At 29.7% G+C, this 17856-nt stretch overlaps 1 protein-coding gene across 4 annotated transcripts in view; it reads right to left on the reverse strand.

The window, feature by feature from the left end:
* Nucleotides 1–17856, reverse strand: part of LOC143193586 (pseudouridylate synthase RPUSD2) — a 662639-nt gene that overhangs the window by 428891 nt on the left and 215892 nt on the right. The window lies entirely within an intron of this gene.

Raw genomic sequence — 17856 nt, forward strand, 5'->3', positions numbered from 1 at the left:
TTGAGATATTTTATTTGTTCTGCTAACAGTACTATTCAACTAAACTAAACCAAAATGTATCTAAAACACGGAATATACTTATGGACATTTTGAACCAAAATATTAGAAAATCTTTGTACTATTACTTATAAGTCACAGTAAAACTAAAGGGCCAGCAGTAAACCTAACCAATATATCATGAATTTGTATCTAGTTTTATTATTGTGATGAGGTATGGGATTTATCGTTATGATCTTAATTTAAAACAAACTAAAGTGTGATGCTGTGTTACCACTTAACACCTTTTGTCAAAAATTATTCTGTTCATTATATTAACAGTTCTTCATTAGGTTCCATTACCTATACAAAGAAATTAAATTAGAGATTTTTTTCAGCATTTTTATCAGTTTTTATCGCGAAACTGTACTACTAAACCTATTATTGTAATAAGGAACATACAAAAAAGGTCTTTAGAAAAAGAAGTGTCCTAAAAGAGAGTATTAATAATCTATATTTTTAGTAAACATTAAAATATGTTGATGACACAGGAGCGTCTTAGAGAAATAAGAGAATAAAATGTTTCAGAGTTTCAGAAGCTTACAATGTTTCTATGAAAATATAAAAAGTCAGAATCATGATAGTAATTTATGATAAGTAAATGCGCATAGATATAACTTGACATAACTAGATAAGGGAAACATTCAAGCTGTGTGGAAATCTCACTTGTAGGCTCTATATCTTTCTCACATTGTAAATATTTTTTTAAAATTATGGCGCTATAATATTAGCTTATAACACTAATTTATTATTTGGAAACGTATATAATATTTCAAATAATCTCTTAATATGATTAGAAAGGTATGTTCTACAGATCAGCTTTAAGACAAAACCTACTGTCCCTCTATGACAGTTTCAGAAATTATTACATTAGACAATTCATAACATTATTTATTTCTTCGAATACATTTCTTAACTCATTTTGATGCTTTACAAATCTGTATTTGTACTTTTAAGATTAAATAAATGGCCTTTTTAATAACTAAGCTATATTAATTCGAATATAAAGAGAAAGATATTGCTCTCTTCCACTACAATTATTAAATAATTCCTCTATACGTAAAGGCTCAGTATTCCCATACCGTATATAACATTTATTTAAAACTAGTGGTGGTAACCAGAAGGCAACAGATCAGCGTCAAGTTTGCTAAGTAAAGTAATATGAGAGTTAAACTGAGTTCTCATCGAATAAGCCTTACAATTTATTGCATTTAAACTATTTTGGTTTCCCAGATCATCCTTGTTATTGACATACAAAATCGTAGACAAAACATATAATTGAGATATCAAGGAATAGCATCACCGTAAGTTTCCGAAAATGTACGATCAGCTTTTCTGTAATCAACTTCACATTTAACAACAAAAGCAAAGAATAATGAAAATGCAATTTTAAAAGTTTCATAATTGGTATCTTTATATAATGAGCAAATCAATAATATTAAATTGAAAGCAGATATTTTATGAGGAGATATGTTAATTATTAATTATTTGGCATTTTCACGCATAGATATTGCAGACTAAAATACATTCAATACAATTTTTTGTAAGTCTCCTTTTTACCGTTGCGGGTTTATCTGGACTGTTTAACGTGGTTTCCGAACGACGGCCCTCCACAATAAGCCTACTGATTGACACGTCATCAACATAGAAATCTTCCCAGAAGACATCCGGTCTTAACCAACCTGGTTAATGGCGTGACTGGGATCATTTTCCTTGTCAGATTTTGCATTCCTGCCTAGGAGAATCACAAAAATTAAATAATCACAAACATAAATTTACGACCATTCACCATAGAATTTGCTCAGTAGCTGGACCGTCCTGTCGCCTTTGCCACTGCGTCAATCAAGTTGGCAAGTTTAGTTTATGTTTAGTTTTTTTTCCAAATTATTGACCTCCTTTTCAATTGTATTACAATATATAAAATATTAAAATTAAAAATTATACTTTTTATCGATACATTACATTCGAAAGAACCATACAATAAAAAAACTTCCAGAATTGGAACCAGATGTCGTCCACGTCCATATCATTCAATTTGGATCAAATCCAAAAAAATCGCCACCATACATTGGACATATGGGGGTTTGGTAACAGTGACTGGTTAGTCATATTGATAGATACGTACCGAGCGATTCAAATTAATACCGTAACTATTCCTCAGAATTAATTTAACGAAAACTGTGATTATAGGAATATACGGCAATGCTCATATTATTTATAAATTAGGCTGCTATATTTACGGCCATGTCCCATATACATTCAATTCGTGTTAAAACTACAAATAAACTCACCTTTAATAAAACCTTTTTTCTCAGATCCCATTAATATTTAATATTGTTAATTAAATTTGTTACCGTACAAAACAATTTCCTATTATTTTCTATTAGCATATTATTACAAATAATGAGTAATGAAATAAACTGAAATTTAATATATTTTAAAATGTAATTAAAATTGAAAGGGCTTTGTTTCCCTTGAATATGTTTATAGGATCAAACAAATAAATTAGCAATTGTTTAGTAGATTTATATTTCGTTTATACGCACATTAATATTTTATTATTTACGAGTGTTTTAGCTGCATGTAATTTCTGTTTAATATTTATTGGTATTGAATATTTAAAATTTAAATGTCTGTTTAGAAATTATTGAACTAAGGTTTTACTCACCGTGCTGAAATTATAATATACGTTTCTTTGTTTTATTATATATATTATCACTCAAATTTTGTAATATTGGAATTTACTGTTTACTACTTTAAGAAAATGTAGAATCATTAGTAACATATAATTAATATTAGATTAGTGGAGCTTAGGCGCATCACAGCAAGCTGGTGAAAGGTACAATGTTTGACCAAGGTACTGATGAAATCTTTCATTCGAACCAATAATTAAAAACAAATATTCTTACTGTTATTTGGGTCATCTTGGCATGCTAGCTGTCGTGTTTACCTGCAACAAGAAATACTTATTAGATATAATATATATTTAATGGAAACTTGGTATAATTTACAAACACTTTACTGTATATTATCAAATAATAAGGTGTAATAATAATAAAAATATGTAGTACATTTTATACTAAATGGCGTAAGTGACCCGTTTATACAGTTACGTTTATATATCTCACAATATTTTAGTGTACATTATTAACTCAAAATAAAACTAAAAAGATGTATTAAATTTATTGTCCATTTTTATGTCCAGATTTTGCTATTATCCCTTAGATTAAAAATGAGAAAGCTGTTAAATTTCTTGCGGGTTCCAAAAGCATAATTGTTGATATATTTCTTCAGGTATTCGGCAAAAGTGTTTGTGGACTAAATCTTACAATTCGTCATTAATTGTTCTGTTCGCTACACTAATTATTCACATTAAAGTAGTAGATTCAACATTCACAGATAGATTCACATTAAAGTAGCGAAAGCGTTTAGTTTCGTACTTTTATTAACCAAAACCCCTTTATATCCAAGAAATAGTTGCATGGTCGTACAAAACGTACGTACGCAACAAAATTGGAAATATGGTTACTAAGAACCACAAGATTACTTATTATTCTTAGATTCTTCTAAGTTCCTACTTCTAACTAAATAAATAAAACATTTGCCAATTAAAATTTAATTTTTGGTAAATTTTTTTAAGGTATTCCCTCCAGCCAGAATATCATAGAGCATCTCTGACAATATCAATTTAAAGCTAAGTTATAAATACAACTCAAGTACAATACACTACAATACTTAAAACAATTCAAGTAAAAATTTAGAAATACTGAAATCGGAAAGAGGCTATAATTATTAATGTATTACAATTTACTCGAAGAAGTGCTTTATTTGTACATCTATTTATAATTAACCCTATTCAAAACAAAAGTAATTTTATGACTACGTTGTTAGTCATAATGACGAATAGCAAATAAACTGGCAATTGTTTAGATTGATATACCTGTACGAGTTAATAACAAAACGCATAATCATAAACTGAAATCAGAGATTGAAAATAATCTATCGCTTCCTCATTATGATGTGTTTATTATTTGAACGCTAAACGACAGACCCGTATATATGGCATTTAACTTCTATTTGGTAGCTAGTCCACTTCTAAACTAATTCTGATTCTCATTAAATTAAAGTTTAAAAAATAATATTGAAATCAAAGTATGTAAACAGACTATTGTTTCCTTCCAAACTGAATTCAATTGGAGTTATTTTAAGTTAAAAGGTGAATAACTAGATAATTGCTTTGCTATTAGTTCCGTAGTATACAGATAACAATAATCTTCAAAATTCCGGTCCGGACAATATAATTCTTCTATACTTCAGATACCGCCTGATCCATATCTTTCTTGAGGCCTTTCGAGTGTTCCATCCTAAATATCGATTTCCCCAAAGATGAATGTGAATAACTCGTTATCTTTCATTCGACAGACATGTCCAAGACATTCCAATCTACGTCACTGTATCTGTTTCCCATTGATGCGCTAATCATCGCATCTTAATCCAATGAAATCATTTCCATTATGATCTTCAAGCTCGAAGCCTCCAGATCTGTATCAGTGAAAATAAAGCTATTATCAGGAGATATTATGTTATGAACATATTTATATCATCGTGTTTCCTTTTAAATTATTTTTGTAAATTAGTATTTTCAAAACAGTAGTGAAACAACATCTCCTTGGCTTTTACCAGTTGGAGTATCAAATTAATTTTACGAAGTATTTTGCAGGTCAATATTAATGGAACAATTGTAAGATTCCCGAGGAAGTTTAATACATTTTCAGAGATTCCATGTATACAGTCGAAAGCATGACGAAAATCAATGACAATCCCACACTACAAAATATCTAATACGTTCCGTTCTACAGCTCCATAAACAAGCGAAATACGAAAATTTTATCGCAAATATAATTTAAATCCTACCTGGACTTCTTAAGCTCCTTGAAGTATCATTTGTATAATTTTAATAAATACTTTTCCAATAATTGATAGGTGAATTTTTAATATCTCCCTTTTTCAATATTAAAACAATTTTTTTTCTATGCTGACGATAATTCTATGAACACAAGATTATGTTATTAAAAGAAAGATAAAAGAAAAGCTTATTGTATCATAAAAAATGTACAACGTTTACAACATACCAGTATTATGAAAAAATTATAAAAAAAATATAATTGTGTTTATTTTAAGATCTTATGAACTCATTCTTTATTACCCACTAATGATTTTAAAAACACCACAAACAGATTAAACTTATAATTAGACATGCAATAATAATTGATGCGTTGGAAATCCTCCTATCGCATGTTTCTCAATAACATTAAATTTCCCTCTTCACTTTCAGCTAATAAATAATCTTCTCTAATGTAACAGTGTCATTATGGATTATTACAAACATTGCGGATATAATGGCAGTCGACAACATTTCAATGCAATAGTGGTATCTGAAGTAACAACTAATTGCATTTTAGTATTCGTGCCTGGTATATCAATTACAGTATTGATTATTGCTATTTACTTTTAATGGTTTCTACATTTTTTTCTGTACTTGAGCCAGGGTCTATTTTATCATTAGCTATACGTGAAGAACATTTTTTCTACTTAATATTTCTGTTTACATTTTACTAAAAATGAGTAGAAATAACTTCAAATTACATCATGTCTAACTGAACAATTACATTATAATTAATACACTTAATTGGATTCATAGAATAAACAAGGTTACTAAGAAAAAAATGATATATAATCATATACATTTTTGCAGTTAAAATTAATAAACTTGAACATTATGCTATCATAAAATTCCCTATAAAAATTCAGTCGAAGTTGATCACATATTACGGGGACTTTCTTTCCATGCCCACTCGCATTAAAAAGTGGGCATATAATCTATGAAACCATCTAATCTGATCATTACTGATTTTATACGACGATTTGTCACCATTTATAAAACAAGGTTCCACCAGTACACGTCAGAAACAAGGGAGGCGTGAAAATAGTGGTGGAATCCGGTGGTACAAGGCCGAAAAATTAAGTTTATCGCATCTGCCGAATGGAAAAATGCAAAACATTTATAGAGGAATATTACTCAATTATTCTTGACCTTCTGAACACTAGAATATATGAGAAGATCCGTGACTTGAAGAAGAAAAAACATTTTTTACCAGAACAACGCATCTTTACACAACGTGCCCTGGGAATAGTAAAATTGCGAGAACTGGAGTACGATTTGGTTGACCGTCATTTCTATTCCCCTAATTTGACTGCCTTAGATTTGCGTGTGTTGCCAAACCTCAAAAAATCTATTCTTAGGGAGCACTTCAATGAATACAATGAAGAAGCTAAGAGGGCCATACATAAATATTTGTATATAAACCGTTACTTCCGGGAGTGTATTATGTTAGAGTTAGGTGAGATTATATAGAAAAAAAAAATTTGTTGACTGAAAATCGTAGTGTTTTACTGTCACGGCGAAAACTTTTCACCCTATCCTCATAGCAGAACTGCATTCCAATACTATAATAGTTTTGTTATATGAGCCCCAAAAATACCTTCTCTAGTTTGTTTATTGGTTGTAAATACGATCCATCTGTCAGCAAATTACCAATTAAACTATAGTTATCATCATGAGGAGAGATTGCCTTTCTGCAAAATTTATATGACTGAAAGGATCGTTCAACCGTAGATTAAACTGAAAACAAATTTCTGCCAGATCAATACAGAAATAGGATATCAAGTTACAAACTAGCTATTGTCAAACTATTTGACTAGACCTGTCACAAATACGAGACTATTATTTATCCCTCTGATGAATAAAGTCATTGTTATTAAAATGGCGTGTGGTATCTAGATGTTTAAAGTTTTATAATCGAAATATTAAGAGTGAAATTGCCTTTCTATTGTGCATTACTATATCTATATTTACGTATGAGTGTAATATAATATAGTGTGTTCAGTGGGAAAGTTCGAATTTCAAAGTGTTACTAATTAAATAAAATTAATTGTAGAAAAGTATTCGTGTATATAAATGTTCATTGTACTTTATACATATTTGTTATAAATTTATACCTTTTTTAATAAAGCGCTTTTTCTTCTTAAAATACAATCATTTTGTTTTTAATTTTTACATTAATTGAACTTTATAGTAATCGAAATACAATTTCCTCATCATTGTATACCACATAGGTTTAAAATGCCCTTGCCTTCCTATTTGTCTAGAATATAATTTTGATGTTAAATTTCTTTAGTATGCTTCTAAAGCGGTCTTACCTATTTCGTTTATATTAATCTTCTATTTTTCTGTTATAGTTGAAGAGTATTGAGTTTTATTGTTATTGTTTAGATTTTATAGTATTGTATAATATTTTATGTATTAGTTTATGTTATATTATTGTTTGGATGATTTATTTGTTGATATCGTTTAAGCTAACCCATTTTCATTCACGTGTGAAAAGAAGCTGAATTTGATGAAAGTCCTATGAATTCAGTAAAACGTAGCTCGAAGATATTTACAAGTATATGGTTACGCGGCTCCAATACGAACCGAATAGGTTAAAAGTTTACAATTTAAACTACTATACAATTTTGGAAATTATTTCAGATATAATTCTTCAGCTAAATAGTAGATCATGAAGAATCTTATACTTCTTATCTTATTCAAATATGTTGCATTAATATTATTATCTGGAAAACCTATTTGAAGTCGAAATTATACTATTATTCTTATAAATACTATCGATAATACTAGACTATTAATTAATTAAATAATTAATTTTAATATTATGAAACTTTTATATATTTATACTGTGAAAAAATATACTTTGATATTTGATACATACAATTAATCATATCAAACCTATCAAACACTCGTGGAAGTTTAGAGTAACAAAATTGTATAATACTGCAGTTGTCTAATTTGATTTTTGAAGTGTCTTGATGTGGAAGTGAAGTGTTGATATCTTGATGTAATGGACAAATAATACAATTCGAATGGAACGCACCGATTTCTTGTGCCTATTCCAATGTGTGTAGTATAATCTGATTGATATAAAACTCAAACAATCTAAAAAAGCATGAAAAAGAAAAATAAATGCAAATCCTCAAAACTGATATTATTCTATCTACACAATATCATTTTAATATAAGAAAAAAATAGGAATGTTATACAAAAATGATCGAAAATATTATTTCCTCAATAAAACATTATTCGAGCAAAAATATAGTAAAAATACTTTTCTGCCCTTAATTGTTAATATTTCACAATAATTTTATTATTAATAGCAACTAAATGTTGGGATGTTTAATCTATAGAGAGAGAAATTACAAAAATACAAATTTAATACCAAACACTTTGCCGTTATTTAGATAGACGTTCAGGCAGCTAGTACAGGAAAAATATGTTTGTTGGGACAAAGTTGGGAACTCTGGACTAAAAGGGGACAATAATTCCTTGTCCGACAGACTATAACAAAAACACGAAAACAAAGTGTCCCGAATTGTACCAAAATCAAACCCACGATTTAAAGTTTGGCAATTATGAAGTTCGAAAATAACCGGATTTATAAACGTTCAATTTTGCGACCCAGTCACGAGTTTGATAGTTTGAATTTTAACGTGAACGGTTCAATTAATTAGTCGTTAAATGGTAGCAAAAATGTTGCGTAAAATGAAATGAAAGCCGTCCGATGTCTAGTTTTAAATTACAAAATATTACAAAGAGCGCTATATTGGCAGTATAAATCATCAAAAATGCATATATTTCAGAACAAAATAAATGAACGGATTAACCAAAATATTGCCCATGGTTCGCTGTAACTGTTTCTTAACCCTTATGTAAGCTATTTCGTCTCTTTATCAAGTCTTTCTTTTTATTTCTATCTCGTTCCTTGAGCAAATTCAAATTAGTAGCCAATATTAAAATCGAACGTTTATGTTTACATAATTGATATTTAGAGTACCTTTAATTTCCACAGAACGTATGAAACAAGCAGATATTAGGATATTAAGACTTTAAAAAATCTATTTGTTTTGTAATACTACCCAGACTATTCGGTCTTTGACTACCTAAATGGTTAACGAGCGAGATGAGTTGGTTTCCTTTTAACTTCAAAATCGCTATTCAACAAGTCGTACCATCTTTAAAATTAACAAATTAACCTTTTGAATTACTTCGGAATCGAAAGAATTATCAAGAAATGAAGACAGGTTGACCTCAGATTTGAAATCGTTCCGCACTTTCTCGAAGTGCTTCTTGGAGTAGTTAAGTGGAGTTCGGGCAAAAGTATCGCAGCTGAAGCTGTAAATTTACAAAAGGTGGATTAAAGGTACTCAGCGACCACTGGCCATAAACTATTCCAAATAAGAAACATTTAAGTTTCGAAAAACACCACTATTCCGTGGATTCTCAGTACATACATCACAGTTCAAGATTTGAAGCCACCCCAAGAGGACTAAAGTTGATGTGAATTAACATAGTCTAGTGGAATTTGGACAGAAGTTTGTAATTCAGGGTGATCGGGTGATTTTGTTTTTTAAACCCTTTCATATATTATAACTGCCATGCTGCGTCATTATGAACATGTGGTAATCAGAAGGCTCTATCTCTGGTAAGTAATCTGGGTGCGGTGAAACATCCCATTCCAGCTACAACAGTTCATACGTCACAACTTCAACAACATGGCGTTGTTATACAAAATTGTGTCTATTGCTGACTATTCCTTGTATTTTTGTGCAATAATATGTTATTCAATTTGTTGAATAGACATCGTCAAAGGTTAGCAGTAACAGCTTTATTTAATTTTAGCAGCTCGTAATACACCACATCTTAATGATCCCATCATATGAAAAGCAAGGCTTTATGGCCATGAATTGAGTGTTGATATGGGTGACTCCCCTGGACTAAGCTTTTTGCACTTGGGTTTGTTATTATAGATCCACTTTTGATTAGTAATCATAGCAATCCACAAAAAATCTAATTTCCTTTTCCTGGCCAGCAATGAAACTACAATGATAAAACTGCTCGAAATAGCATATTCAGACAATTCATGTGGCAGCCATTTTCCTCTTTTTTTGGATATTTCACATTTCAGGTTCGCAACAATCAGGAAACAGATGATTAGGTGCTAAGCCGTTTAAAAGTTCTATCGCTAAGCTGCCTTTCTGTCGAATAAGTCTTATAATTCTTTATTTTTGAACTTATTAAATCTTCCACTTTTAAGCCATTGAAATTAAAAGCCACAATTGGTATATTAAGGAACAGCATCCCCATAAGTTTTTCGACAGTAAGCTTCTTGTATGCAAAATTCGCTTGATTTCCGGAGGGACAAATCTCAAAAAATGTTCGATACATGTATCGAAATTTTTCCCGCTCCTGTTTTTCTATACAAGATTTACTTGATGATCGGGAGGGCGAAATCCTGAACCAAAAGTTCGATACTCTGCATCAAGAAATCTAGTTTTTAATATCGATATCTTCTTTGGATTTGATAATCTCATTTGCAATAATCGACAGAAATATCGAGAGATATCAACCAAAAAATCGAAATAATGATAAATCAGCTGCTTTTTATATGTATATATATGTATATATACATACATATATATATATATATATATATATATATATATATATATGTATATATACGTATATATACATACATATGTATGTATATATACATACATATATATATATATATATATATATATATATATATATATATATATATATATATATATATATATATATGTATATAACCAGATAATACAGCTAATTTCGTATAAAACGCGAATTTAATTCCGCCAAAAAAATTGAGGTATTTTCAGTAAATATTTCACGTTTTTATGAATACATTACGAATTCAAAAGAAAAAATCAAATTACCATCCAGTTAATAATAATCGATGCTTTATTCCAATATAAATGTTAAATCAGTTCGAATAATACAGTTTACGTTCTGTGTAGGCCCACGTGAGCAGCCACAAAAATTTATTTGGGTTTAGAGCTAAACCGATTGACGACTTTATTTGTTAAAAACGAACGTCGGTTCAACTAATCAGGACGACACAGATGTGATAAATGAATGGATTGAAGTCACCGTAAAATTGAAAAGATGTTCAGCCTATTTTTAACTTCAGGTACAAGTGTAAAAAATAGCTTAAGAACTTCATCTTCATAACTATGCAAGCCATTTTATCATAGAACAACTGCATTTAATTTGTTAAGAAATATTTGTTTTACCTTATATCCGGAAATGGCTGAAATGTTTAATAAATGATGAAGCACCAGCGTGATCATCGTTTCAAGGTGCGCAAAATTACCACAAGATTGGAGCTCGAATTTCCCTCAAATTATATTTTCTTTTTTCACAAAATTTGAGCGGCACGAGCGACGAGCAGAGAACACCTAGATATAGCGAAATTCGAAAGCGATACCAAGAATTTTTGAACGAAAGCATGACGAGCGACTACTGTTGGAACCTAATGCGTCTAACATATCCTAAACAGTATAAAAAAACTTTAATGTCGAAAACCAGGCCAATATATATTGACCTTACAAATAACTTTTAGTTGCTCAGGCTGAAAATTATGTATACCTATGTTATTATTGAAATATTGTGGACCAACTAATCACAAAAATTCGAAAACTTTTTTGAAATTCTATCTGCACGATAAGACCTTATTGAAAGTTCTGGGGTGTTAGTACAATAAAAGTCATAAATTATTATATAATCTATAAATTATATATAATATTATATATATATATATATATATATATATATATATATATATATATATATATATATATATGTATATAACCAGATAATACAGCTAATTTCGTATAAAACGCGAATTTAATTCCGCCAAAAAAATTGAGGTATTTTCAGTAAATATTTCACGTTTTTATGAATACATTACGAATTCAAAAGAAAAAATCAAATTACCATCCAGTTAATAATAATCGATGCTTTATTCCAATATAAATGTTAAATCAGTTCGAATAATACAGTTTACGTTCTGTGTAGGCCCACGTGAGCAGCCACAAAAATTTATTTGGGTTTAGAGCTAAACCGATTGACGACTTTATTTGTTAAAAACGAACGTCGGTTCAACTAATCAGGACGACACAGATGTGATAAATGAATGGATTGAAGTCACCGTAAAATTGAAAAGATGTTCAGCCTATTTTTAACTGAAAATATAATTAAAGAAAATTAATGAATATATTGAAAAATAATGAACACCAAAAATATCATTGTTGAAGTGTGATAAATTAGTATGTAAATGAGTTTACATAATTTCTCCCTGCCCATATATATATATATATATATATATATATATATATATAGCAACATATCTGAAATGTGGTTTTTAACATTTTCCTAATATATAACAAATATAGAACAGGTGTACTGTAAAGTAATAAGAAAATAGAAAAATTCATTTATTCAAAGTATTCTTGGAGTCATTTTCCAACTTCCTCGAAATTGCCGAAATGCTGTTTTGCAAGCGCGTGCCCCATTAATAAAAAAAAAAGAAAAGCAAAAAATTGATATTCGGACGGGGCAAGGTCCACCCAAGAACCACGTCTCCGAGTTGATGTTTCCGGAGACTCTGCTACTCTATTGCGCACCATAGCCACATTTTCGGCGTTACGAGATATCCGTTGTCTTCCAGAACGAGGCCTGTCTGTTGTCGTAGCGTACTGTCGAAAATTTGCATGTAAACGATAAATTGTGGTTTTGTGAGGCACTGGGATATTTTTTACGCAATTTCTGCTGAGTGGCAATAATGGAACCATTATTTTCAATAAATATTGTCATTATTTCTGTTCATTCTTGTGACGTATATTTATCCATAATAAAATTTGGACGTCCGCACAATACAAAAGTTAAAGCGAAACTGAGCTATACGTAATTTTGTCCCACCTGTTACCAGTATGAATTGGCTGGCAATATATTTCAGCTGGTCAAAGTATTTTCTGTGAGTATGATTTTCGGAAGGATATGATGAAGTATTAAATGTATTAAATTTAAGCTTATAATTATATTAAGTTCCACAATAAAATTTTATCCTATGATTAGGGCAGGCATAGTGTAACTCAATATGCATAAATAACAAAATGTTCCTGATGCGATTGGTGCTTTTGAACGCCGACTGTAAAGTTAAAGCCTTTTACTTGGCGTATAAATATAATTATTATTACAGGTACATTAACACAGATTAAAATATTAAACAATACCATCTTACAATTAGAATAAATAAGTGCATAATTAATCATAAAATAAAGTAGCATGTTTAACCATATCTTTAGATGAACATTGTCTTAATGTCTCAATTATATATAGTTTCGATTTGATATATTGCAACACAATTACATTTTGTGGATATTTAAAAATAACATAGTAATTAAGTACTTTGTCGCAAATTTAATTAAGTGTTTATAGTTAATGGCCTGATGTGATGTTATATACGTGTACCGTAACAATATAATTAATGACATTTCTGGACCACAACAACAAATTATACAGATCTCAAAATAAAATATTTAGGAACAATATATTTTTAGCGTGTTACATATTTGAGATTTATTTCAATGTACACATTTACGCTTTTGTAACCTCATTTAACAACATAGTTTTATTTTGTTTTATTAGCTTTATCCTACACGTATAAACGATGAGTATCAGACGTAGTTAGAGGAAACTAAACATGATTATATAATAATTTATGACTTTTATTGTACTAACACCCCAGAACTTTCAATAAGGTCTTATCGTGCAGATGGAATTTCAAAAAAGTTTTCGAATTTTTGTGATTAGTTGGTCCACAATATTTCAATAATAACATAGGTATACATAATTTTCAGCCTGAGCAACTAAAAGTTATTTGTAAGGTCAATATATATTGGCCTGGTTTTCGACATTAAAGTTTTTTTATACTGTTTAGGATATGTTAGACGCATTAGGTTCCAACAGTAGTCGCTCGTCATGCTTTCGTTCAAAAATTCTTGGTATCGCCTATTTCGCTATATCTAGATGTTCTCTGCTCGTCGCTCGTGCCGCTCAAATTTCGTGGAAAAAGAAAATATAATTTGAGGTAAATTCGAGCTCCAATCTTGTGGTAATTTTGCGCACCTTGAAACGATGATCACGCTGGTGCTTCATCATTTATTAAACATTTTGTAACATTTGTATCAGCCATTTCCGGATATAAGGTAAAACAAATATTTCTTAACAAATTAAATGCAGTTGTTCTATGATAAAATGGCTTGCATAGTTATGAAGATGAAGTTCTTAAGCTATTTTTGCACTTGTACCTGAACAAATTGGTAATGGATCACTGTCCGTACGTGCAACTGGCGTCGTTACTAATGATACTTCAGGATATTAATACAGTGCTATTTTTTTAATCTATACCGATGACATTAAACAAACAAATTATTTTTATGTTCTCCCCATGACTTTTACATATTTGTCCTGAACGCGTTACAAACAATTTTAGTACCCATGGCTTTTTAGTGTTTGCTACAGCAAAACCAAAGTAGAGCAAATACGCATCTTTGAGTGCATTTGTCATTATTTTTGCACGTTTACCGAGCATATAACATCAACAAACGTAACCAAAACCCTTTGAGTCGACTTTGAAACGTTGTCTCTACTTACTCTCACATTCCAAAACATAATCACAACACAAAAACACACTCCAAAGGATGTTTAATGCAGCGTAGTCAGCTGACTGCCATTAAAGGTGAGCTGTAGTGAACCACCATACGCAAATTCGAAAACTACAACCAATCTTAAGAAACGTCTTCATCTACTTGGGTCCAAAAACTCATCTGAGCTTATTGTTTTACAATTTTGGAGATAATCTACTAATAAAACTTCATTTTATAGGCTATTAATTGAGTTGTCTTTATTTTAAATGCAGTTCATTGAAAGGCAGGTATTAAAATGAATAAAATAAAATAAAACTGATTTTTAGCTGTGAAATATAATATTGACATCATATGATTCAAATAATACCAAATACATTTAGGTATTTTTGATATATTCTGGCAGTGAAATTTTTCCCCATCACCTAGCGGGTCTCAACATAGGTATGGTTTATTTCTTGGAACCTCATATTTTTGATCTAATAGCCTCTATGTATCCATACATTCTCTATGTCCATGCATCCTAACACTTACATTCTTATCTAATGCAAATGATTATGTAAAATGTTGACACACAGCATGGAAATATAATAAGTATTGACAGATAAAATCTTATGTTATCCTACAAAATCCATCCATCCCCAATTCCATCATTTTCCAATTCAAAATACCATGATCTTATGAAATATGAAATATTAATTTTGAAATTTTACTGAAATTTTGCAAGTTTAGAAATTTCTTGCCAATGTTTGTGAATTAAGTAACAAGTAATAACCTAACAGGAAGGGATACAAAGCCTAATCATAAAATTAACGACTCACAGCCAAATTTATATTATCAAAATGCTCATTGCCAAATTTGTATTAATAAAATGACGTCCTATTTTTGATTCTATTTTTGACATAAATGGTGTTCCTCATAAGTACAACTAATATATGATACACTTGATTTTAATTTAAATATTTGTACATACATCATGACCGATCTCAATGCAGATCAATAACAATTTGTCGATTAGATAATTTCGAAAATCCTGACGTGGTAGGATTTGATTGATGGATTCATTTTAGCAACAAAACGGCCGAATATTTCCGTTAGCTACCGTGAAAATATCGGTTTCGAATTTGAAAATTGTTTTCCATTTTGAGTTAAATCTGGTTGGAAGCGACAACAAATTTATTTGACGCAATCCATAGCAAATATCTGATTTTATTTGTTGTTCTAAATCGCGTTGTGGATGCATTTCATGATTTAATAGCTAACAATATCAGAAACAAACAGAAAACTGGCATATATAAAGAAAGATTCTTAGAATAAATTTTTGGAATATAGATTTTTAAAAATATTTCATCAAATATTAAATACTATATTTTAATAAAAATATGTATTTAATTTAATATCCTTTCATATAAAAATATTTTCTCTTATTTTTTCTTTTTTTTTTACTCATGTTAACTGATACACCGAAACAATTTTTAATATGCTCCAATCTTCACCTAATGAATATACATTTTGTCGTTTTGGAATTCAAAAAAAAAACCGATATTTTGTGCGCGTGTAATTAAAACATGAAAAAGACATATTTTTGTCGGACTGAAAAATAAATTCGTTAATGTCATAGTGCGTAGTGATTGTACCCATAAATGGGGAAATTTTCAAATGTAAAAACGGTTTGTATAGGCCGTAACTAACGTAAATATCAGGATATTGTGTCGTAATAATGAATCCATCAATCAATTTCATTCGCGTATGATTTGTTATTTTTGTGACAATATAAGCTGCTAGTTTACTAGCTTAAAATTAATTGCTTTTTTTACAAACTCCGTTTACTTGATGCATTTAGCCACTAATTTTACTTAAATCGTTTATAAGGTGAAAATGCACTTATTTTTTATTATATTAGAAATTGAATTAACATAATGAACACTAAACCAATAAATTTAATAAAAAAACATCAAAACAACAGTAGCTTTGGTAGCACAAATAGATATATTTAAATAATTGGTACGGAAATGATATATGTTATAGGTATAGCTTTATAGTTTTTTCTCCTGAACTAGTTTTACAATCAAGCCCAGTTCAATTAACTAATTTACAAAGAGACAGTTAAGTCGCTACAGTTTAATTTGATACAATTCGTAAACTTTGTAGTAGCAACATACAATACTTTATCGAAGAAAAAAGAAATACTCCATCATTTAAAAGAGAGTTAGTCCTGGCGAGTATGTGACATTCCAACCAAAATGGGATATTTACGATCACAAGTTCATGCTCTCCATTTTCTGCATTCAAAAATGAGTGGGTACAAAGAGTCTGTAAAAATAATAAAAACGTAGATATATTGCACTCGTACTAATGCTCGATTATTCGTGAGTTGTAAAATATATATTATTGTTAACCCTTTAAAGTCGAGGGTCTTAGCGCCTCCAGAACTCTCACTCAGCTATTATTACAGTAAAAATCAAATTTAATTTATAGGCGTTCAACTGATTCAGCTTGACATTTTTCCTACAATTCATATATTAATAGATTCACATCTATTACTTAATATTGTAATTTGCAATATACTTTTGTATATCTCCAATAGAGGCTGGTTTAGTAAGAAGAGATATGCAAAATGTATAAATTCAATAGAGAGAACATAAACTTATTGTTTTACAAAAGCTGGTGAACACTTAATAATATAACATAATTAAGAAATTACTTCAACTGAAAAATAATAATATACCCCTATACTATAAAAACAAATGAACAACAGTGTTAATCGATACTAAGGAGAGTGATAAGAATATAATTTATATAACGCAATATATAACGTATAATATAGAACTGCAACTAACTTAGCTACTAAGTGCATTTACTGTGAACGATACAAGAGTATTTACTGTATATGTATGGGCTATAGGAGAACATCAACTCAATCGTTCGATATCTAAGAATATATATTTGTTCCAGTGTTAGTTCTAATGTTATTATAGAATCTTGTGAAATTGTTTCTCAGTTATAATAAAGTTTATTCTCTCTATAATATCGTTAAGATCAATATTGTTTATGGAACTTTACTACACCTATAAGGAAGTTTTACCATACAATAAATACACAAATTGGCTGAAAATAATATATCCCGATTTTAATTATACACTCAGCTTCGATTCATATCTTCTAAATGGCACAATACAT

Source organism: Rhynchophorus ferrugineus, unplaced genomic scaffold, assembly GCF_030347505.1.
Source record: "Rhynchophorus ferrugineus isolate W39M unplaced genomic scaffold, kcgeb_rfMv2 rfM3, whole genome shotgun sequence".
Lineage (NCBI taxonomy): Eukaryota > Metazoa > Arthropoda > Insecta > Coleoptera > Curculionidae > Rhynchophorus > Rhynchophorus ferrugineus.